This window comes from Canis lupus, chromosome 36 (assembly GCF_003254725.2).
Source record: "Canis lupus dingo isolate Sandy chromosome 36, ASM325472v2, whole genome shotgun sequence".
In the NCBI taxonomy this organism is placed as follows: domain Eukaryota; kingdom Metazoa; phylum Chordata; class Mammalia; order Carnivora; family Canidae; genus Canis; species Canis lupus.
In genome coordinates, this window is record NC_064278.1 from 12,720,410 (window position 1) to 12,744,704 (window position 24,295).

General features: G+C 36.8%; 1 protein-coding gene and 1 long non-coding RNA gene across 2 annotated transcripts in view; one reads left to right on the plus strand and one right to left on the minus strand.

Moving 5' to 3' along the window:
• The window catches only part of B3GALT1 (beta-1,3-galactosyltransferase 1), a 503,119-nt gene that overhangs the window by 290,162 nt on the left and 188,662 nt on the right, over positions 1–24,295 (plus strand). The gene's annotated exons all lie outside the window — the stretch shown is intronic.
• On the minus strand, positions 11,827–23,584 carry LOC118350600 (uncharacterized). The gene is made up of 4 exons (XR_004804680.2): positions 23,463–23,584; positions 16,860–16,909; positions 13,460–13,696; positions 11,827–12,158 (listed from the first exon to the last, which is right to left on the minus strand). It is a non-coding gene; the product is annotated as an uncharacterized LOC118350600 (long non-coding RNA).

Sequence of the window (24,295 nt, forward strand, 5' to 3'; positions counted from 1 at the left end):
GGTGAGGCTATAGAAATCAATGAGTACAGAGATATTTGTAATATTTGCTTTCTGTCTGAAGCCAGGTCATATAAATTAGAAACCACCCAGATGACAGAAAAATCAAGGTCTAGTTTCCCCTTTATAATTTTTTTCACTTCAGAAATTTCAAAATCTAAGCCAAGGCAGTGGTTGCTGAAAACTCCAAAACAATTTTGTTTTGAAGGGAACAATTTTCAGCTCAGCTGAAACTACAGCAATGGGGTTAGGAAAAAGAAAAAAGAAGGTAACTTGAAAAGAAACATAAAGCTGGTCATGAGTAGAATAAGAAATATTTTAGTAAATACCCCCCTTTTTTGGGGGGGGTGATGGTGGCCCCTAGCCATGTCAAGAATTTTTTTGATTATAAATTCATAATCATAGCTCTAATTCTAATCCAAACCCACATGGATCTCTTCTGCTTTCCCTCATTAAGTATTTAAATCTTCTTTATCTCACAATAAGAACATTTGCATTCGATAGTATCAATATATTAACTCATTTGTTCCATCCCTCAATATGCCACCACAACAAAATGGGTAGCTAAAAGTCAGTATTTCCTTATAGTTCTATGTCAAGAAGTTTGGTGTATGAATATTATATTTGGAAGCTGAAAATGTTGCCAAACAGGCAGATTTTATGAGAAATAGATCTGGAGAAAGCACACAGTTCTTTTTCATTCCTGATTCACTCTCTTATTCAGAGACCAAAAAAATAGGAAATAGTGAACAAAACTACTTTTTTCCTCCTTGGTGGTTTTGGCTTACCCTCTATCTTTCTATTAATAACCATTTAATGAAGAAAGTTCGAATACTTAAAAAATATACTATGAATATGTATTCCTGTGTCTCTTTCAATAGAGCATTCTGTGAGATGCTAATAGACAAATTATTCCACAAAACAGATACATTTGGTATATATATATTAAACATTTATAGTCACTAGGGAGACTCTTGGGCTTCTTAATACGTTAATATATTAAAAAGGGAGGGGTGGAAAGGGTTTCATATGGTATATATGGTATATAACATCCCCTAGACTTACTTAATTATAGAATCCTTTCAATTTTCTTCAAAAGCAATTATTGCAGTGAATGTTTCACATTTATACAGCATTTAGTTAATATCGCTCCTCTCCTAGGTGAATGATCCAGGAAGGCAAAGACTTTGCTTTTCCTCATCACCTTATCTTCAGTGTCCAGCATAGTATTCAGAGCACATGTATATTTAATGACTTCATGGTTAACTTTACAATACCCACCCACCTTTCATACCACAGGTTTTCTCTACCCTTGTTCTCTGCTTTTTCTGTTTCCTCCATCAAAACTATGACCATCTGACATATAACCTATTTTATGATAACTAAAAATCTAACTAAAAATCTTTTCCAATGAAAGCAGAGGTTTGTGTCTGCAGTTTCCTTCTGCCAACTAGCATTAAAGCAGAGCATAGAATGTAGTAGGTCCTCAGTAAACAGTCGTTTAATTAATAGGACATCCTCAGTTTTCATCCATTTGGCAAGAAAAAGAACCTAAAGTATTAGTGACATTTTCCGAATTCCTTTCCTAACACTAAACAGTAGCCCTCCCATAGACCAGAAAATAAAATCTCAGGCCAAAAATGACATAGATGCTGTTGATCTAGTTGTGGTTTGGAGTCAGTAAGGTTCAGGCCTCAATAAGGCAAGTATATATATATATCTGTGATGCGTGTATGTATCTCTGTGTGTTTGCATTTGTCATGTTTTTTATGTATACTTTATACAATATTGTTTTCCCCTTTTAATGTATAGTTCTATGAGTTTTGACAAGATATGGAATATTTCCATCACCCCAAAAATTTCTGTCCTAGTCTTTTATCATCAATCCCCTCCTTTCCTCCATTGCACTGTCCAGACAACCACTAATTGATTTCTTTCCCTATCATTTTATCTTTTCCCAGAAGACCATTAAAATGGAATTTCATATAATATGCAGCCTTTTGGGTCTGGCTTCTTTATTCGAGCATAATGTACTTGAGACTAATCTATGTTGCTCCATATATCAAGTTTATCCTTTTTACTATTGAGTGGTATACCGGTGTGTGGAGATACCACAATTTGTTTATCCCTTCCCTAGTTAATGACATTTGAATTATTTCCTGTTTGGGGCAATGGTGAATAAAGCCACTGTAAACATTTATGTAGAGGTTTTGTGTAGATATATCTTCATTTCTCTTGGCTAAATAGCTAGTAGTGGAATAGCAGGGTCATATGATAAGTATATGCTCAACTTCTAATAAACTACAAACCATTGACATGCTATATATACTATTGTGTGTTCCCACCACTAGCAATCCAGGAAAATCTTAGTTGCTCTGAATCCTTGCCAGAAGTTGCTGCGGTCAAAATTTTTAATTGAGAGATTCTAATAGGTGTATGGTGGTATCTTGTGAATTGAATTTGTATTTCTCTAATGGCCAATAATTTTGAATAACTTTTTATGTGCTTATTTTCCATCTGCATCCATTCTTTGGTGAGGTTTCTGTTTAACTTATTTGCTCCTCCCACTTTTTAAAAATCGGGATGATTGTGTTCTTATTATTGAGGTTTGATAGTTGTATACATATTCTGGTGAGTAGTCTTTTATGATATATGTGTTTTACAAATATTTTCTCCCAGTTTCACAGCATGGCTTTTTATTCTCTTAACAGTATGCACTGGGCTTTTTATCCCAAATGATTTTCCTAACATGATATCCAGTCGTGAGTTGGAGAGAATACACCAAAACTCTTTTAGCAGAGATAGCCCCTGGCATGTCAATACACATATTGATTCCACCTTAACTTCATTTAAATCTGTAAGGGAAAACTTTTGGGGGACAGACTTGAGATAGTTGCTTCTATAATTATTCTCCTTCTTTGGAAATTTGGCTTGCTGTACTATTCAATCCAAACTCCAAATGTGTCTCTAATCCCTACCCTGAAGGTAGGTGGACATGTGGCCAACCTTTGAAGATGAACGTACCTGGCCTCGAGGTTTCAAGCCAGCAGCACTTACCTAGGCTGGTAAAAATAAAGGACAAACTGGGTAATAGATTTAACAACTTTCATTTTTAGATCCATTGACTGAGTATAAATAGTGATAAGAATTCACTCAAAATCTTCCTGTTTCCTCTGTCACTGAATTAGGAAAATGTAACAAAAGGTAGAAGAAGGAAAGATAGCCAGAAACAAATTATTTAAGCTTTGTGGAACTTTGGTAGCAAATTACTATGTTTCCATCTTCACTGTATTAAGTACATGCAGTAAGAACCTATACTTTACTTATGATATATTTTAATTACTGTAAGTATGTTCAGAGTGAGATGCTGACCTGCTATGAAGGATTTTGTGGGTTTCAGATTCTTTAGTGTGGGAAATGTTATTCTGAGAAAATTACTCAGTGCTAAGTAGTATAGAAGAATATGCACAGGGTTAGGAGACAAGAAGCCAGCAGTCAAGGCCATGACCGCTAGCAACAGCTATTAGTGTTTGGAGCCTACCATGAATTAGACATAAGAGAAGTAAGTATAACCTCTAAGTTACTTTGTATATCCGACAGGGGATGGATTAGAGCAGAGAGATTTACTGATTCCTTGGAAAGGCAAAATATCCTCCCAGGTATGGCTGTCCAGTAAATGTGAACAGATCTAATCATCCAGAAGAGAGAATCAGTCATCTTGTAACACCTAAGAGATAGGAAATTTTGAACAGCGGAGCTTCAATGTAAAGGTCCCTTTGTCAAGGCCAGCATCGTTCTGAAGAAGAATAAACTCGGCATATTTGACCTGAAGTTATTAAGCCTAAGAATCATTTAAATAACTTTCCTTGTTTTAATTTTGAGCTCTGCCTACAGGCAGATAATTTACTTGTCACGTGGATGGATGTGCATTTCAGTATACACAACTATTTTATTTCTCGCTATGAATTAATACATTAACACTCTGGTTTCAGACATGAATTAGGTTAATATGACCTCACCCTAAAAGATACCTCCTCTTTGGAGGTATACCTTCCTCTCCATCATCATGATGTTTTTCCCCTAACTATATGCCTTCTGTCCCATTATTTTCCTAACATTTTTCTTTACATTTACTTTAAATTAACTTAGCTTTGTTTTTAACTGAGCCTCAGGCTAAAAAATATTTGAGGTCAGTGTACTAGTTACAGTATTTCTCTAAAATGCATAAAAATAAATAACTGCAAATATAAAAATTACTTATGCACGGACTGAAATTACCTTGCATATCACACTTTGTAAACACTGCTCTATACCTTGGCAGATTTACAAATGTAATGCCACCCTATGAGAATCCAGCTGACCTTCCCTAGTGACACCAGCTCATTAAATGCTTTTAACATTTGAAAATTATGTACTAAATAATTACATGACTAGGCATATCATACAACTGGTCTCTCTGGGCCTCTTTTTCTTCTATGTAAAATTAAGTCTTTTTGGTATAGTACTAGACTAAACTATGTGAGACACATATAAAGAAAGGGAAGAAAACACAAATGCTATGTGACCTTAGAGAATTGAGTTAATCTCTCTAACTCCCATTTTCTTATCAAATAGATGTAGTATTATTAATGTCTTAAGGTTGTTTTATGGATTAAATGAGATTAAATGCATAAAATGCATTTATTGCAGTTTGTGAAATGTAAGCATATTGATTAATTAATGAAGAGGATGAGTGAGTAGAGGAGCAAGTAACACCCTGAGGAAACAACCAATTTTGATCTCTTCATAGAGTCAACCTTTTTTTAATGTGGAGCAGGGCATTGTTCTAGATTATAAGAGATTTAAAAGATTAGACATCCACATTCAAAATGTGATTCTTAATTAAATACAAGTCCACCCCCCCCCCCCAAAAAAAATCTGGTGATTGCACTTGGGAAATAATTGGAGATATTTTAGTAATCACTGGATCTTGGATTATATGTGAGAATTATTGTTGAGTTTGTTTGGTACAAGAATGCCATACAGGATAATATCCTTTTTTTATTATTTTATTTTATTTATTTTATTTTATTTATGTTTAAAGATTTATTTATTTATTCATGAGAGACACAGAAAGAGAGAGAGAGAGGCAGAGACACAGGCAGAGGGAGATGCAGGCTCCATGCAGGGAGCCTGTCGTGGGACTTGATCCCGGGTCTCCAGGATCAAACCCTAGGCTGAAGACGGCGCTAAACCGCTGAGCCACCCCGGCTGCCCAATATTCTTCATTTTAAGTGATGAGTCCGGAAGCAGTTGGGAATGAAGTGTAAGGATATCTACAGTTTACTTTGAAATGATTCAGCAAAGAAATAGAGATAGGTGATTGAAAGATGAAATAAGCAAATTGGGCAATATGTTAACAATTTTAATTGATGGAGATATATTGGTGCTTATTATATCAAACTTTTATACTCTTCTGTATAAAATTCCCATAGTAAAAACTTTTTAAAAATTATCTAAATAGCGAAAGGGCTCCAAGGTATACTATAGAGCAAATAAAGCCACATGCTAAGGAGTGCACGAATAATCCCAGTGTATCTTGTTTTCTTCCTCTCTCCCTTCCTTCCTTCCTTCCCTCTTTCCTCTTTTTCTTCTAATTCTCGAAGAATAAATGAGAGGCTGAACCTCGTAAGTTATTTTACAGAAAAGAACTAGAATTGGAGGTAAAGGAAAGGAGATTTTACTTTTCATTTTATTTTGTTAATATCATTTGAATTTTTACCACATTCACATATAGTTTTAACTACATTTTTAAATATTTAAATAAAGTCACAGGCAAAAAAATTTAAGTAATTACTCTTAGCTATTTAACCAAAATAGTATTTCACTGAATTAGAATCTTCCTTCGAGTATGTCTGTGTACCATCTTCTGAAAACAATGCTTCTTTGCAATGTACCAGTTGGAAATAATGACTTAACCATAAAGAAAATGAAGGTTGGATCAGGATGCAGAGGCCCAAAGAAGAAAAACTGTTGGCAGTACAAACTTGCCATTTATCTGAATAGAAGAAATATCCAAATACTTGCTCTTTATTCTCTACAAATTGCCTTTAAAAATATGCATTGTTTGGATGGTCATTTTCACTATTAACATGCAACTTTTAAAAGTCCTTTTGAGGTATATTTTCTTGGCTGTTTCAGTTGAACATCAGTTTGTTTAGAGTCAGCAGAGCTTACATATTCCTACCCCATACCTTTCCTTTCCCAAAATGATCAAAAAAGAAATTGAATGGAATTAAGTAACAGGCGGACTGAGACAACTTTTTCAGCAGCTGAAAGGATTAAGATTCTCAAGGCAGTATTAACCTTCCATCATCACTAGTTCTTCTGTCTGTTTGGAGTGTTACAGGGAAGGAACAGGCACTTCTGGAGCAGTAGATTGGAGAAGCTCAGTCCAGCCCACTCGGAAAGCAGAGGGGACCCTCTTCATACCAAATTGAAGACATTCTCTGTGGCAAGGTGGCTCTTCAGAAGTATGCCACTGGGACTGTTCTCACCCACCCTCCTTGATTAGTGCTCAAGCAATTCCAGCTTGTTACACATTTGGACTCTTCCCCTGCCTGCAGGAATTACATGGGAAACGTCCTCAGACATCTACTCACATATTGAATCAAGAAGGATTTCTGTTGCATCTCCATTTTCTAGTTTGTGGTGTGTACAATGCTTGAGTGGCCCAGAAGGGCCTAAAATTTTTAGGAGACTGAAACATTATAGGGATTCTTCTGTCACCAGTACCCTGATGGTCCCAGCCACTACCACCACCGTACTGATGCACAAAGTAATCAGACCCTCCACCTTTTCATTTGTTTCTGGTCTGCATGCCTCCTCTATACCTTCCTCTCTACAATCTCTACCCATGGTCATTGGGCCAGTAATCTTAGCAGCAAGACTAACCAAGAAGGAAGTCAGAATCAGACAGACTGCTTCCTAAACAACCTGTGACAAGTATTTATCATGCACTGGACACTATATAATACTTCTTTGGATAGAGAATAAGGGCAGTGAATAGTATATCTGTAAATTCCAGGCCTGTAGATATGCTGTCGAAGTGGATACATGGATAGAGCAACCCATATGATTTTATTTAATTGATTTAAAAACTAACCATGGGGATCTAGAATTTCCTAAAAATTTCAACAAAATGTAAATAAAATGTGTTTTGTGCTGCTGTATAATAAAGAGACATTTTTATATCTTCACTGCACAAATAAAATAGCATTGGCATGGCAGTCATATTTCATAAATGAAAACACACTTTAATGAAATGACATTTTATGAACTTAAAGCAAACTGATTTTTAAATGATCTTATTTAAAGCAAGCTGCCATGCTCTTTGGCTTTCCATAGTCAGCAGCTGTCTTGTTTCATGTTTCACTGTACCAAGCAACGAGATTTGTGTTTGAAGACTCATAAGACAAAGAGGGAAGGAAAAAAGGCAGGAGATAAATACTTACATGGCTCAAAGGCATAATATGGTTGTTAGAATTTAGTGTAGAATAATTTACACATCTTCCAAAATAATAGTGATGTAAGATCCTAAACATTTGCTTTTTGATCTGTAATTTGAAATTATTACTGGATCTATTAAGTTTTATTATTTTATTTTATATTTTTGTGCCTTCATTAAAAAGAATGGTTGGGCTAATGTCCATAGCAAATTTAAAAATTAAAGTAGAATCTTATTTATAGTTCTCAGGTGTTTCTTGAATATCATTCTTTTAATTATGAAAGTTAGGGATCCCTGGGTGGCGCAGCGGTTTGGCGCCTGCCTTTGGCCCAGGGCGCGATCCTGGAGACCCGGGATCGAATCCCACGTCGGGCTCCCGGTGCATGGAGCCTGCTTCTCCCTCTGCCTATGTCTCTGCCTCTCTCTCTCTCTCTCTCTGTGACTATCATAAATAAATAAAAATTTAAAAAAATAATAATAATTATGAAAGTTAATAAGGTAAAGGAACACCAATCTAAGATTCTAGTTGCAACCCCCCTATTGATTACCTGTAGAAACTTAACGCAAGTTACTTTTTGGCCTTCAATTTCCTGGCCTGATAACAACTCCATTCTCACATTCTATAGTTAGAGCTTTTTAATTCCATTGGCCTGACTGTGGTGAGAGCAGAAGGGTATGCTTAGTTAATAATTTTGCAGGCTTAAATTTCTAATTAAAACATAAGTTTTACATATGCTTAAAAATGATTAGACTCAAGAAGCATTCACAGGAACCCAAATAAGAAGTCCATATGCATCTGTCTTCTATCACATAATAAATTCTCTGGGAGAGATAAGATACAAAGCTACATAGTGTAAACCTTGATGGGCCATTGTATATAATATTAGTTCTAAGAAATGTCACGTTGCAAAGTTGATTATTTTCACAGTATTTTACTAGGTATCTAATACCTTGTTTATCTATGATTTGAGAATTGATCTGTATTTTAGTAATCAGTTTTCATTTTTAATTTGAACTTTGAGGCTTAATGAACTAATTTATCTTTAACTTTCAAGTAAAAAACGTATAAAGACTATTCAGTTGAAACAAACGCATTAAAGAAAGAAAGCCTATTCTTTTGGTAATTTCTTCAAATATTGATTATTCATTTAAAAAAATCTGTAAATTTACATCCCATGTTTATTTGCTCATGTCCTGTAATTGGCTCAATTCAATCTGGGAACTATATATTAAACAATTACTGTATATTTAGATAGAGGGATACATAGTATTATGGATAATCAGCTTCCTATTAACCTATTGTCATGTACCAATACACTAAAAATCCAATACTGCATTTAAAAAAAATTTAGGTTACATAATCTTTCTTCGATCTATCTGTGTATAAATGATACATCATTCTATAGATCCGGACAACAAAGCACTCTGCTGCCTTGTTGATCAAAAGAAGTAATTTAGTTGACATCCAAATCATTGAAGAATTAGCTGGTCCCTGCGTTTAACACTTTAGTTCCACACTCTCTTGATATCAAACCCCTAAGACCCCATTAGGAGAAATGGTGTGATGTGTAAAAGAGAATGAAAGAAAACTTCTTTTGAGGTTACCTAGGAGACAGTGTAATTTGATTTGCTAAAGAAAATCATTTAAGACTAAATGATGGATTAGAATATTATTTGTCAGCACTGTACAGGCAATAGTTTTGTATAATATAATGTTCCACATATCTCTGTAGATACATTCTTTTGATCTAAGCAGTATGCTAGGAGATGTGCCAAGCAGTTATAAAATATTTACCTAACTGTAGAAGATATTTTTCCCTTAGATAAAGATGACCTCACACCCTCCACTTCTGTGAATGCTGCCTTCACCCAAAGTGGAAGAAAGATATACTACACTGTATACCACACAATGATCTTCAGAGCCATCCCGTGCATCTGGATTTTCCTTGGATCACACAATTTTTCAGGCGGATCTGCTTTAAATACTAATTGTGGCAGGTTGCCTGTGCTTTTCTTTTCTACTCTTATTGAAGGACTTGGAATATATATTTTTCTCCTATAGCTTTTATTTTTAAACTAGCAGCTATCCTGCTATATAAAATTCTGATACATTATGTCAAAAAGGTTTCACTCGTTTTACTCTTTGATCGATTTCCCCTCCCTCCCCCAAGAATCAACTCTTGACTAGCTGGATTGACATTGTCCAGACCAAAAAGTCATAAATTAGTGCCCCTTGGACCATTTGCACCCCATAGATGTCTTTTTTTACACTTAACAGTATTATCAAAAAAATTGAATTAGTTGCCTGCATTACAAAATGGAGAAGATGGTATATAAGAATTCCAACTTTCTGGCTTCCCTCCGGTGTGCCCCAATCTTCTTATTCCAAAGCTTACAGCTGGCTCAGTCTACTCATTTCCATTGCAGCATGGTCTCTGTAGGCTTTTGAGCTTTGGACCTCTGATCTAGATAGACCTATATCATCCCACAAATGAACATTTTGGACAAATTATTGACTGATATTTCATAAAATGTTATATATTGAACTCAGCAATAGTCTGTGCATCTTTGGTGATATTATACTTGACCTTTCTATCTATTCAAATTCTACCTATCTATGAAGCCATTCCAAAATGAATTTCCTCCATTAACTTTTTCCTTATCCTAACCCTAATCAACATTAATTGAACTTAACAAATTAGAGAGATTGGAGTGAGGACTGAAATACACAGATAAAAAATACAAGGTGTACCCTCAAAGAGTGCTCACAGTTCAATGAAAAGACAGCTGTCTGAAAGAATAATTGCAATAAAATGTTATCGGCACTATTTTAATAATAGCCATCAACTACTGAATATTCTAGGTGCTAGGCAAGCAGCTGTATGTGTGTGTGTATCTACTGTCTCTACTTTTCATTGCCACTTGCTCTTCAAACCACCCCGGTTAGTCCAGAGCATACATTGCTCTACCAAAACAAGTCTGTTTAGGACTATCAACAGTCTCCATCTTCCTAAATCAATTCCTAATCAGGAATTAGGTTATTAAATTCTGTTATTAATATTAATTTATCATTAATATTGTTTCACAGTTTCCTCATCTGTAAAATTATGACAATATCAGTATCCACCTTGTTTGATTGTATGAGATAATCCACGTGAGGATGGATTGCCTGGGATATTGTAAGGATTATAAGGGAAAATCCACTGAACTCTTAATTTTTGGCAGATAATAAGGGTACAAACACATTAGCTTTTTGTATGATGATGATTACTGTTAAATTATTAGTCTCTACAATTACTAGTCTTTTTTGAAGCAGTATTTAGCACAAATAGGCATTCTCTTCTTTTTGAAACACTTTCTTCCTTTGGTTTGTCCTTCCTCACATCACATTCTCTTGGTTTCCCTATACTGTGACTAGCCTTGGTTTTCTATGCTGGTTCCTTGACCTTGTGAGATCTGCAAATATCGGAGTGCTCTAGAGCTTGGTACTGGGCCTCCTTCTCTTTTCTGTGTACCCCTCTCCATTGTAATCATATCTAATCAATGGTTTTAGAGGCCTTCTCTGCTCTCCTGACTATGACATATCACCATCCCTGACTTTGTCCCTAACCCCTAGGCATGCACAATCCAAGTGTCCTCTCAACATATCTACCAGGTATCTCCAACTTGAACTCCTGATTCCCTTCACACCTCTGTTTTCCAATTTTGACTCTTTCTCCGGAGGGTCCATTCTCAATAAAGCAGCAGAATGATTTATTTTTTTTTTAAGTTCAAATCATTCAATACATCTCTATTGGTTGAATGATTGCTGTGAGCACCATCTAGTTTGCTGACATCCCTGCTGGTATGTGACAGCTACTTACTCACTGCAGACTCAGGGAGACAGAATTCAGCAGCAATCACTGCTTCCAACTACTACCTGGATTTATCACTTACTGCCAGAATTCTAGAATTAAAAAAGAGTGATAATCACCAAAGGTGATTCACCATCAGAGACTCCACCTATGGATTTTATTTTGCCCTGAGAACTAGTGAATCTAAGGCTATATTTTTTTAAAGGTTTTATTTATTTATTCATGAGAGAGAGAGAGAGAGAGAGGCAGAGACACAGGCAGAGGGAGAAGCAGACTCCATGCCGGGAGCCCGACACGGGACTCGATCCCGGGACTCCAGGATCACGCCCTGGGCCAAAGGCAGGTACTGAACCACTGAGCCACCCAGGGATCCCCCCTAAGGCTATATCTTATTTTGTATTCATGTACCATAAAAAAGCTGGTTTAAAGATTGAAGAATTCAGAGGACAAATCACTTGCTGGATTATGTTTATTAGACTACATGGTTGATGTAATATTATTTTCTGATTGTCTTGTTAGATTAGTGTGGTGTAAATATAGCTCAGCAAAAGATAAACCTTCTTTCAGTGACTCTCAAACTTGTCCTTCCTGAGACCTTCTTTCAAGTGTCTGCTGTTCTTGACACCTGATCTGAAATGGCACTCATCACATTGTACTGGCTCTCCCTGTTTTATTTGTCTTTGTATTTATTATATATTGATTTGTTGAGCTGTTTGTCACTGCAGTTGTGGTGGTGGTTGTTATCTGTCACTTTCCCCAAGAATAGAAGCTCCACAGGAAGAGGGGCTTCATATTTTTTGCTCCTGTGATACGTTCAGCACCTAAAACATTCACTCACATTAGGCATGCAATAAATCAGTATGAAAACACATAAATTAATGAATGCTATTAATGTGAAAAGTGAATAATCAAATGAGTGCTGTCAAAGAGCTCATCCTGCGTTATTTCTCCACATAAGACTAAGGCTATAGTCATGTATAAGGATATAAGAACCCTTAAGGATATAAGAACCCTTCCATTATAGACTTGATTGGAGCTGCAATTTACTTACAGTATATTTCAAATACGTCTTATAAAACATGGAATGGATTAGGTCATATGAAAATAATTCTTCAGCTAGTAAGTTTTGTGTATATACCATTTCTAAAATTCTTAGTTACAAAGAAAATAGAAACAAATGTACGTTAAATCTATCTTTGAGATTTAAGGGAAATGATTTATCTACATTAAGATTATGAAATTCAGAGATTATCTGCTACTTTTTTTAAAGATTTTTATTTATTCATGAGAGACACACAGAGAGAGAGACAGAGGGAGAGGGAGAGGGAGAAGCAGGTTCCCCACGGGGAGCCCAATGCGGGACTCAATCCCTGGACCTAGGATCGCGCCCTGAGTCAAAGGCAGATGCTCAACCACTAAGCCACCGAGGCATGCCTTATCTGCAACTCTTTGTTGATGATTCAAATATTATTGGTATATTATCTCTATTTTGGCTGCCATTAATCACATTTATAAGTGGTATGTAATATAATTGGGATTAGATCAAAATTCATGATATCCATGATTTATAACATTACCCATCTATGGCCTTGCTGGCCAGGGAGGTGCATGGGTATGACTTGCAATGTCATGCTCCCTTCTCTTGTAAAATAATAGAGGCAAGGAAAGAAAAAAGTATGAAATTAAAGTTGCCAATGGAGAATTGGAGTGATCATACTGAAACCTGAATTTGGAATGCTGACCTAGGCAACTGTTGACAGAAAAAGAGAAAGGAAGAAAAAAGCAACAATGCCAAATTACTCATGTCTTCTTTTTTTTTTTTCAAATTACTCATGTCTTATACAAATATGCCATAAGCCTGTTCCCCACCATCATTATGCTAAATGGAAGAGATCCCCACTCATACCTAACTCTTCCAAATATAGCACATTTTCCCTTTCATGAGGTTCATATGAAATGAACTTTATCTGCTTACAAGTTTATAAGGTATGGATAACTGGCAACATATTTACATACTACGAACCTCAGGTGCCATGTGTAGACTGGTCTGTATTATCATAGAAGTTATCTATGTAGGGTATTATGTCATTTTCAGATAGTGAAAGTTTTACTTCTTACTTACCAGTCTGGATGCCTTTTATTTCTTTGTCTTATCTGAGTGCTGTGGCTAGGACTTCCAGTACTATGTTGAATAAAAGTAGCGGGGCCGGGGGGGGGCAGGGGAAGTTATTTCTGGTTATAGCTCTTGGTGCAAAGTAAATTAGAAGACTGAAGCAGTTGTTTTGAATTGTCTTGTCATTACCTTCATCTTTCTTTCATGTATACCCACTGCCAATGACTATAAATTGGGCAGGATTATCTGGGAAAAAGAGAAGAGAGGAACAAAATACAACCTAAAACTGAAGTGTAAAATAAGATACAAGAGCACAAAATAACCACCAGAGTCCAGAGTTCACAGTTCTGAAGGTGGTGTTTAGAATTGTTAGCAATAATTATTTTTATTTTTTTAAAGTTTTGATGTCATTTTATTCAGAATTTTGCATTTGTTTCTTGAATCAATAAATACCATACAAAACAATGTAAAAATGGCTACCATTTTCTCTCCCCTGCTCCTCCTACCTGGGGACAGTGTCTGGGTCATTTAGCTCAGGGGCTCTTCAGATTTGGTCCAGGAAATGAGATTGAGTGACACTATAGCCCCTTGAATCTAACTAACATTATATTTTATTGTGTTGATTATTTGTTTTGACACCATAGGCAGCCATTGGAATGGCAATTTTGGAGTGAATCTGTGAAAAGTCAGAAAGATCTAAAATAAGAATGTGTATGAATGAGTTTAATTTGCATGTTTCAGATGAGAGAACAAGTTCTTGGTAGAAAACAAAAATCCTTTTTTATCTGGTTAAATAAAAGGGAGAGACTATTTTCTAGACTTGAAAGGAGTATCACCATTAATTTGACTTATATCATTCTCTGAAGACCCTGTACCCCAAGTAACCAAAAGAAATCTTTGAGGATCACCTATTGAGCTGATCTTAAAAAACATTTCACTGGCTTTTATTCTGACTAATATACTCCTAATAGATTTGCTCTTGCACTTCCACACAGGAGCCTTCTTTCTAGAATTTACCATATTGATTTTGTTATCTAAGATTTAGCAATGTTCAGACTCAGAGCCACGTTCACCTAAAGTGCTTAATTGCAACTCAGTATTTGCTGAAGAAAGTTCGAAACTTCCCTTTCAGAATATTTTCCAATATGTTTCCCATTTATTCTGAGTACAGAATGACAGAGAGCACCAGGCCAATGGCTTTCTTTATCTTCTGTTATAATCCACTCTTCTTATTATCGTTAAGCAAACTCCTATTGAAGCAAGTAAGGTTTAAGAGGCTGACTTGAATTGGACTCAGCCATCCATTGCTGTTTAGCAAAGGCTGCCTGCAGAAAGGACCGCTGAATGCTCATCTCCCTGATTTATCTTTTCGTGGTTCTTCTAGATCTTTTCTAGCAGTACTAAGAAGGAAGGAAGGAAGGAAGGAAGGAAGGAAGGAAGGAAGGAAGGAAGGAAGGAAGGAAGGAAGGAAGGAAGGAAGGAGAAAGGGAAGGGAAGGGAAAAAAGAAAAAGGAAGAAAGAAATTACCATAATGAAACATAATGTTTAAAATTCTTAGCAATGTTTTGTATACATTCTTCTCTAAAAAATCACTAACAGCTTTTTGGAGAAGCAGGGTGATGTAGACAAGATATAGTATTTAACTATCAAATTATGAGCTCAGAAGGGGAATGCTGCGGACATTATCAGCAACAGCAGGCACTGCTACACTGAGAACTAAGTTGTCAACAAGTTTCATAATGCTTCAGTGGTTTTAGCAGTGTTTGTACTTGTTCTACTCTTGGCCACTACCAGCAAAAATTCATAATTGGGGGCTTATAGCAGTTGTGAAATATCTGTGTGATTTACCGTCAGGAGAATGGCTTCAAAAACTATCAATGAAAATGCAGAAATGACTTGTGAGTAAATTATATCTGCCTGGATTCCTTTCATAGCAAAGAGTTTTCTGTTTCTTCTCTGAAATCACGGAATGTTAAAGTTGGAAGAAAGCTTAGAGATGATCTCTTTTGACTTCTTCCTATTACAGAAAGTCACCTGAGACTTGATGAAAAGATACGGTTTGGTACAAAGAGTGCATGAAATTTCAAAGGTTATATTGTGAGAAGCTACTACAACCTCAAGAAGAGTTACCATAGGGCTGCAAGGAGTAAGGAGTTCTAAGTGGACCAGGCAGGTTGGGTAAAGAACAGAAGGCATCCTTGCTTTAGACTCTTTGGTCTCTCATGAGCAGAATCTGAGGTATCTGCCACATTTGCCTGAATCTAAGTTTTCTTGCTCTGAAAGAGGAGCTCTTCCCCAGGGTGGGGGGACCAAGAAAGAACTATTTTACTGTTACTTTTTCCCCCCACACACTATCTTCCATCTGCTCCTTGTCCCTGACCACCTCTTTCTGTTTGTCTAACCCCCTAGTATAGCTCCTGACTCAACTGAAGCTACCTTTTCATGAGTTCCTATTTTCTAGGGTTTTGTTTTTTTTTTTTTTTTTGCTTTGTTTCCCAGTTCAATGTCCCCTACCAACACATGATCCAATTAAACCTATAAGCATAGCAGTGGAAAATCAGATACTTATAAAAATGTATTCAACAAACAAATCTGAATTGGCACAGTTCTCGAAGCTATTCATTCACTGAGGGTGAGTGAGGACCCACTCAGCCTTGTAGGAAGACAAAGAAATAAAAATGATAAGGAAAGGAAGGAATAACATTACACTGGTCAGTGATCATTTGTTAGCCAAATATAACACTTTTCTGACAGTGAATTGTGAAAAGGTGGTGAATTTTATTAACAGATTTGAATGGGGTGTTTTTTCATCATTGATAAGAGCTTAATATAAAAATTTGATTTTTTTGGTCTTGATTCACTCAGTAGAAGCTATTGTGCCACTGGGTCTTGAGAAATTTTCTAGAAATCTCTTTGAAAGCATAAGTGTACAGCTCATTTGTCTTAGTTTAGTTGATCTTATTGTGTTGCTTTTGACACTCAGTGTCCTTATGTCATGGAAAACTGCCTTTATTTTTTTTTTTTTTGAAAACTGCCTTTAATAGAATAGATTTTTCTCAAGACCTCTGCCAGATGAGCCAGCTTACAATTGGACACGAACCTTCTCAACTACACTCAATGTACATCTCAGAGAGAAAGTGGCAATGTTCTACATGAAGGCACCCCACACAGCTTCAGTAATGGGGCAAGTGGGGATCACAAACACATTTACACATAAATTTTCCTGAAAATTCAACTAGACTATATATATTTGAGTTTTTATTTCCTACATGGTCATATTTCTCACAGCACCAAGCACAATCTTACACAGAAGACTTCCCCCAAGTCCTTAGAACTGAGCTGAGCTGAGCATGAACAGAAAAGAAGGGAAGCCCAGAAAGAGGATCATTCAAGAGAAGCAGCAGCTTACTCACTGGGTGCACTCCTCAGCATCTCATCGCACATCTCTTTGTCTTCATTCTAGTTGGAACACAAAAATACAACAGGGAAGGCAAAGAAGTCCCTCTATTAAATGACTTAAAATACATTTAAGTCCTTTATCTACAGCTCTCTGAAACCTTTGGGGAGAGTACTAGAAGTGGTCGAGCAATGACTCGCAAGCCTGGATTCTCTCTTAAAATCTTGTCCTGGATATTTGCCCTACAGGAAATCTCCACCCTGATATGCTCCTGGGATCTCAAACTCTGAGTGTCCAGTTGCACTCATTGTTCATGTCCCAGATCTGGTTCTTTTTCCCGAAATCACTCCATTTTTGACAGTGTTTACACCATCCTTCTAGTTTTTCATGTTATATACTGTGGAATCATCTAATAATTTTTCAGCTAGAATCCATCATTTATACTTATTAGCCACTAAGCTTCCATGTCCATATAATCATTCTTTCAATCTCAGTGCAACCATCCTATCCCCATGATAATCTTGCCTGAATTACCATCAAAACCTTCCAACCAGGGGATCCCTGGGTAGCTCAGCAGTTTAGCGCCTGCCTTTGCCCCAGGGTGTGATCCTGGAGTCCCCGGTCAAGTCCTGCATCGAGCTCCTTACATGGAGTCGGCTTCTCCCTCTGCCTGTGTCTCTGCCTCTCTCTGTGTGTGTCTCTCATGAATAAATAAATAAAATCTTAAAAAAAAAAAGACCTCCCAACCAGTCATCTCTCTGTTATGCTCTCCCATGTTTTCTATTCATTGTGAATACAATTAAGTTTATCTTCTAAAAATCTGCTTTTCTAATATAGCTTTGTTCACAATCCTCTAATAGATCCTATCTAGAGTAATAGTCCAACTCTTCACATCATCGTTTAAGAACTTCATTTGTTGGTCCTAAGCTATATACCCAGTCTTAATTTCTTTCCCTGTACAACATAAACTATTACACTTAACAAAGTTGTCACTGTCTCATCTGTCCTCCCTGCTATGTCCAATTCATTTAGCTCCTTACTTGTAAGTAATACCTCTAACCATCTCATCTGTAACCAATGCCTACCCATTCCTTAGAAGACAATATAAATCCTTTACCATATGAAATAATCTCCCTCATCTTTAAACCATGCTAATTTACACATTCCCCTTGTATTTACCAGTGAAGGCATCTGATCCTGGGCTTTTCTTTCTTGGGAAGTTTTTGATTACTGATTCAATCTCTGTATTTGTTATAGGTCTGTTAAGATTTTTTATTTCTCCTTAAGCCAATTTGGTAGTTTCCATGTTTCTTGGGTCTCTTACCTTTTTTAATCACCTTTTATTTTTCCTTCCATTTTCAGAGGTTAAATAAAGCTGAAAGCGAGACGAAAAATATTCCCCTTTTGAAAGTAAATCCAAATGGAAATGTGGTAACTAGTGTTAAGCCAGCTTCCTCACCAAAACTAACTAAATGAGACAAGAAAACGTCTCCACCTTCCATGTAATAGATTGCCCTTCATTATATGTTCCTATGTTTTGAAACAAAATTTCTAAGGAAAACATGTTAACTTTGACCTCTCAAAGCCTTTCTAGATTTGTTTTTTTCTAGAAAGGTAAATTGCCCTGAGGCTCTAAGTGAGGAGAATACTCAACACTTTATCCAGTGAACTTTTGCTAGGGAACTCAAAATGCAGTTTTTCCCATCCTCTTGTCATGTTGCTTCTCCTGGAAATTGTGTATCAGCTTTCTATATGTTTTCACATAGCTGAGAGGATGTGTGTGTGTGTGTGTGTGTAAGAGAGAAAGAAAGAATAAAATAGCCATTTTATTGGTGATTATTAGTCACTCTGATAGGAGGCAATGTTTAGTTAGGATAGTATTACCCATACCCCAAAATATCTTCGGATATAACCGATATCTTTATTGCTTTCTCTATATAACTATTACCTCTTATAATCTGATCACCTAAATTATCTTAGTCTAGGTAGTCAGCATAGATTATTATTATGCTTTTCCAGGGGAAAGAGGAACACTCCTGAAACACACACACATACACAAACACAAACACCAGCTGCTTCTCGAACTTCATTACTCAATAAGCATTTATTGAACACCTACTATGTATGATGCATATATTATGTGGTACTTCAAGTACATAGTTTGAACAAAGCAGGCTTGTTTTGTCAAAGATTCAGGTCATGATTCCTTTTGTCAAAGATCCAGTTCATGAGAATCCTACTGTTATCATGAGCAGAGTGCAGTAGTGCAGTTGAACAAAACAGTTGGAGGCTCACATACCACTGGAAGTTAAATGGTAATTCAGCAGTGACCCCAGAGCTTCTGCTGCCCAGGAAACATTTAATAGTGTTACCCAGGAAGTATCATGACACTGTACAAAGGGGCATCTGTTTGCAACTCTAACCTCAACAAAGAAGCAATTCTTCTTGCCAAAGGGACTAGAATAAATCCCTTCCCTTTGCCCCAGCCTGCCCAATACCACTGATCCAGCAGAGAATGCCGAATGCTCACAATAGACAGAAGGCTGCAGAATCAACCAGACCAACAAGAGCCACACCAGGGGTTAACAAGGAAAGTAGGAAGCCAACACTTTGCTGAGCATATTGGGGGAGAAGCAAAACCGTAAAGCCATTGATGCAGTCTTTACCCAACACAATCTCCACAGCCAAGTGTAAGATAATCTACCAACAGCTCAAAATGCAGAAATGAGGAAGCAGCTGGTCTCAGAACAGACACCCTGGGAAAAGAGTGGCCCTGGCTACAGAAAAGAACATGAGCAGAGCCAAGGCTGGACAAGCTTGTTCTTGCTTTAGTGGTGTGAAATTGTGGCTAGACCTAGCGTTGAATTCCAGCTTTGCCACTCTCCTGCTGTGACATTGTGTAAGTCACTGAACCCCTCTGACGCTTAGATTTTTGCCTGTAAAACAAGCTTCCAAGATTGTGAGAATTAGAGAAAATGAATATCAAGTAGGCATTCAATAAGTGGCAGCTACTTTTATTTTGAAGCATGTATTCAGTCATCACAAATGAATCCCTTGGTACTCCTTGTTAAGTTCCAACAGGTCTTTTGCTGTTAAAAGTCTCATGTTGGATGCGGATGCCTTCATGACAGAGGCCTTTTAAGTGGCTTATTTGTGCCTAAATGCAATATACCTGATGATGCCCTTATCACGTATTGGTTGTATTTATCCGTCTCCTTCACATCTCCTACCTCTGCCCCCTCCATACTAGAAGCTCTTGGGAATCAGTCCCGCATCTCATTCATCTTTGTCCCCAGGGATGTCATACTTCTTACGCATAGTAGGTACTTGATGAAATTTAATACTACGTATGCCTCTCTTCCATCACTTTGTGCCATATTTCCATACATTTTTCACTTGAACAGTCAGATCATAAAAATGCGAAGTAGTTTATGTGTGTATCTGTGTCTGAACATGTGTATCTATGTACATGCCTGTGTATGTGTCTGTGTGTAGAAAATGGCAAACCTCACCATGTTCATTAATAGCTGGGTGTCCGTACATGCTAAGGCTTTGTCGAGACTACCTTTTCTATTTATTGAAGAGAATGCCTGTAAATGGGACTTTAAAAAATGTTTATATGTATTATTAAGCGGTGATAATAGTAAATGCATATGAAGAAGACTACTATGCTTCAAAAATAAAATGTAGTCATTTAATCCCTGTGACTATGTATATATTTATGTCCTGAAAAGTATTTGATATGAGTATGTCTAAACAGATTAGGATTCAAAACAGCAGACAGTTACTCAGTTGTGGCCAATGTGGACATTAACCATTGTGCCTCATTTTCTATTCATTGTTGCTAATTTTAGTCTTCAGGCTCCCATATAGCAATTTTAAAACTCTGAAAATTCCATGAGCTCTTTTGTTAAAACCCAGCCTCGCTCGTGGTGATCTCACTGTTAATTATTTTTTAATAAGTAGCTTTACTTCAGCATCCCAGAACCTGTTTGAGCTGCCAACATTAAAAGATAGAAACTACAGAAAGAACAGCAATATCTCTCTGGAATTACAGAATTATCAAGCTTCTGAAATACAAAGGCTTTAGAAGTCAGCAGGCTCAGCTTCCCTCCCCAGTGTCTCACGTGCTCTACCAGGTGATTCACGGGAGACACGACAGGCTCAGCCTAATAGGTGTCCCCGGTAGCTGCCCAGAGCTTACATGCAGTGTTGGGGGTCTATTCTTGAATGTCCTTGAAACTACATGAATCAAAGTATCAAAACTATTTGCATAATCAAAATGTGTGTGCTGCACTTCTGTGTCCTTGTGGGAGTTCCTCCACTGGCTCCATCTAGTGGCTCCTTGCCCAGTTGATCACCACCCCGAACCCCCCCACCCCCCAGCTATCCAAGTTCCCCACCATGCATTCTTGGAGGCTTATGAATGGTTATTCTGGGCCACTGAAATGGGAGCTATTATCTACAGATGGTAGATACAACTTAACACTTTCTCATTTGTCTGTGGGGTTGGTGGGCAAGTTCTTGGGTAGCACTTCTGCTGGGTGATTACTTGGATGGGCAGTAAGTGGTAATCAAGAATATGGTCTCTGGAGTTAGGTTGGCTGGTTGTCATCCTGGTTTCAGCACTTACTGCTTGTGTGATCTTGGACATTTCACTTTTTGTGCCTCCACCTCCCTTTTCATAAAATGGAATTAATAATAGTACTTATTATAGGATTCTTGTGAGGATTAAATGAATTAATACTCATAAGTCATGTAGACTACATGGCATTTAAGAAATAATTGGGGATCCCTGGGTGGCGCAGCGGTTTGGCGCCTGCCCTTGGCCCAGGGCGCGATCCTGGAGACCCGGGATCGAATCCCACATCGGGCTCCCGGTGCATGGAGCCTGCTTCTCCCTCTGCCTGTGTCTCTGCCTCTCTCTCTCTCTGTATGACTATCATAAATAAATAAAAAATATAAAAAAAAAGAGTTTTTAAAAAAAAAAAAAAAAAGAAATAATTGATAACAATACTAGCTGTATTAACTTCGTCAGATAGAACTGAGAACAAACTGTCTATCTCCTTATTACCAGCTTTTGCTCTGTTGGCAGGCTGTTCAAGCTGAACTCTGAGGTCTGATCCTATGAAATCTTTGCTAGTCTTTCTATGTCCCACCTCTCCCAGTCCAGGAATGAAGTGGCAGCTAAAAATTTACTCTGCAAGTCTACATCAGAATTTTCTCTCTTCTACTTGGACCAACTTTTTTTTTTTCTTTTTTAGTTTACTACTTTGTTATTTTTTCACTCTCAGGTCTTATAATGACATCTTTCATATTCCTTCAACCCGAAGTAACTACCCCACTAGATCAGTAATTAGTGCCTCTAATTGCCTGGGGAAGATAGAGAAGGCCTCTATAGTAGAATGGTGAACAAATGCCATGAACAAAGGAGGACAAAGGAACTTGGTTCCTTTTCTTGGAAACAATATTCTGACATATATATCTGGAACTATATTTCTTGCCCCAAAATTTATGCTAATACCTTATTCAAATTTACATAATCCTAAAAAACCTTACCATACTCAATGAGATACACAAATCCTATGTGAATGCTACCAAGTGATTGACTACACATATTTTTAAGTTAGAGTCTAAAGCAAGCAAGAAGACTAACAAAGAATATTTAGCTCTGTAATCTAGAAATTTCAACATTCAAGCCTAAGGCAGGTTAGTGTGCATTGTGATTTCATAATATAACTCAGGGATGTAGAAATTATAAACTCAACGGAAGAAGGTGAGATTTCAAAAATTCAGAAGAAAAGGAGAGCTGAAGAAATATCACATGCATTTGACCTGGCCAAATCACTGTCTTATTTCTCAACCACAAGCTCCCCTGACTGAATTTGATTATTCAGTCTTAAAAAATAATAATTGAGGTCCTGAAAATCAACATATTATGACACATGTATAGAAATTACAAAATCACATGGAAATAAAATGCCACCTTAGCAAGGGAGCTCAGAAAATATATTTTGGGCACTGAAATTTTTATTTTGGGATGGGAACATGAGAATGCATTTAAAATTGTTTATTGACAGTTGGTAAATCTTTTTTTTCATTTTTTTTCTCTGCGTGGTACAGATGGGAAGCTAACATCTTCCAAAATCATTTCTCAGTTATACATATGTGTAAATTAGCCTGTGCAAATTACAAGTTTTCTTTGCTTTATTAAATCCTGTCAAAGCTGTTATTAAGACTGATTTTATATTGTCTACTACTTGTGAAAATTGACAATGTAGGTTTGTGAGTTAGTCACTTCAAAAGACTTCTAAATATCTGATCAAATGTCAGCAAAGTAATGAAAATGCTCACACACCATTAACATTTTCATTCATATAAATATATTACTCATTTTAGAAAGATTCCCTACATTGGGGCAGCCATTCTGGAGCTCCTGTCCCCCTGATAGCACAGACGGTGAGTTTCACTGTCAGTTTAGATATCATAATGACATTCTAGTGGACTTAGATAATCCTGCAGTTGTCCTCTATTCTCATCCCCTCTAGATTTATGTGAGGGAAGAAAGTTAGATTTTCTAAAACAATAAAGATCTTCAGACTGACAAACACTTACCACTCTTCCTCCTCCCCATAATTTCTCCTTTCAAATGGTTTCGTCTCCAGGTTACAGTGAAGCCCAGTTTGAATTTGAGAAGTTAATCACTCAAAAGTCTTGCCCATGGTTCAGCCCTTAGTTCTAATTACACAGTGGATCCATGGAGACCTTATGACAAAGAGCAGAAGTAACCACAACAAATATAAGTATAAAGCACATTGTTGAATAGAGAAATTTTCAGGGTCTGGTTTTATTTTCTTTTAGAATTGCACTTAGAAGAGTTGAATTTTCTTGTGAAGTATTAACAACTTTTCAATCCTCTTCTATATGCATTCCCCCTTAAAATTCTAAGGAGTCTAAATTTAAACCACTATGATATTAAGGAAAAAGAATTGTACTTCATGTGTTCTGCTTCAAGCATGTAATTGGAAAGAAAAAGGCATCAAAAATGAGAATAATGACAAGGCATTCAGGCATTGAACTGGCATATTTGAAAGTTGTGACTTATACTGGATTAGCCATCCTAAAGCTTATTGTTGGTGCAGCAAAGGGAAAACTGATTATAGTGTATAATCTATACAGAATTTGACCACATTCACTTAATAAATACTCAAAACTGGCACTTCTTTAATAAATATAGTGTCTGGATTTTAGAGAAGGATGGAAGCCCAAATGTCCATAGATCTTTTCTCTAATATCCTAGAGAAAAATAGACTTTAATAAATGCTTACTGAGAACCTGTATTTGGTTAGGTACAGAGCTGCGTGGTGGAGATTCCACAGTGAAGAGGATGGAGCTAACCCTCTCATGAGTTAAGAGGTAACTCAGAATGAGTACTGATAAAGGTCTAT